This window comes from Mastomys coucha, chromosome X (genome assembly GCF_008632895.1).
Source record: "Mastomys coucha isolate ucsf_1 chromosome X, UCSF_Mcou_1, whole genome shotgun sequence".
Lineage (NCBI taxonomy): Eukaryota > Metazoa > Chordata > Mammalia > Rodentia > Muridae > Mastomys > Mastomys coucha.
Window position 1 is genome coordinate 61,599,923 of NC_045030.1, and position 1,446 is coordinate 61,601,368.

Consider the following 1,446-nt stretch of genomic DNA (forward strand, 5'->3'; position numbering starts at 1 on the left):
GTGGGTTGTTCTTCCTGTATTCCAAACTTCTGGGCTAATAACCACTTAACAGAGAGTGCATACCATGTTTGTTCTTTTGTGATTGCGTTACCTCACTCAAGATGATATTCTCCAGATCCATCCATTTCCGTAAGAATTTCATAAATTTATTGTTTTTAACAGCTGAGTAGTACTCCATTGTGTAGATGTACCACAATTTCTGTATCCACTCCTCTGTTGAGGGACATCTGAGTTGTTTCCAGGTTCTGGCTATTATAAATAAGGCTGCTATGAACATGGTGGAACATGTGTCCTTGTTACATGTTGCAGTATCTTTGGGGTATATGCCCAGGAGTGGTATAGCTGGGTCCTCTTCACCACTTTCTTGATTCTCCTCTCCTCTAATTACTCTGTCTGGTCTTCTTTGAGGTGAAGGATCACTTTGGTACCCCAGTCAATGGGCTCACCATGGTCTGCATGCACAGTGAAGGGTCTACCAGCAGAAGACTCCCAGGTATACTGCTCATCATCGTTGTGCTTTGTGGTCACAACCACTTTCTCTGCCACTAAGATAGGCTGAGTAGAATCCAACACCAAACTGCCCAATCATGGAGATGTCTGCATCAGCCTGGAGAGCCTCCATGAATGCGCCTTCATGCCAGACTTAACAATGGTTTCCAATTTATTTATGAGGTCAGCCTTGGTCATGCCAATGCCTGTGTCCACCAAAGTCAGTGTGCACTCCTGAGGATTGGGGATGATTTCAATTTTCAGCTCTTTCCTGCTGTCCAACTTGGAAGGGTAGGTCAGGCTCTCACACCGAATCTTGTCCAAGGCATCAGAAGCATTAGAGATCAATTCTTGGAGGAAAATCTCCTTGTTTGAATAGAAAGTATTGATGATAAGGGACATGAGCTGGGCAATTTCTGCCTGAAAGGCAAAGGTCTCCACCTCTTCCTCTCCATGATGTACTTCCTCAGGTATCTTGACGGGAAAGCCAAGTAGTAGTACAGAGCAGGGTGGTGGGCCTGGACCAAGTCCGACTTGCATAGCAAGCCTAGGCTGCATGGGGTGGGGGAGGGGACTCCCTGTGACTTGTTTATCTAACATTATTTAGCCTAATAATGTTCCCTATTACAGAACGTTCCATTTTACGTTAGAGAAGGTTGTATATATACCATTATTGTTGGGAGTATCCTATAGGTATATGAAAATTCTAGTTTATGTTTAAGATTTTTTTAATTTCTAATTTTCTGGCTCACCTATCTCATTACTATAGCCATTATTGAAAGTGTGTACAGATAATTTCTAAATAGTGTAGTTAAATTGTATTATTCTCCACACCTCTTTTTTCTCCTGTCTTGAAAGACGATTGCATAAAGCAACTATGACTTGTTTTGATGAACATACAATGAATGTAGTAATTCATATGTCAGTAACATTACAGAGGAAGAAGGAGAACAAAAA

At 41.8% G+C, this 1,446-nt stretch overlaps 1 pseudogene; it reads right to left on the minus strand.

The window, feature by feature from the left end:
* The window catches only part of LOC116067807, a 3,316-nt pseudogene extending 2,287 nt beyond the window's left edge, over positions 1–1,029 (minus strand).
* Positions 1,030–1,446: the final 417 nt, after the last annotated feature.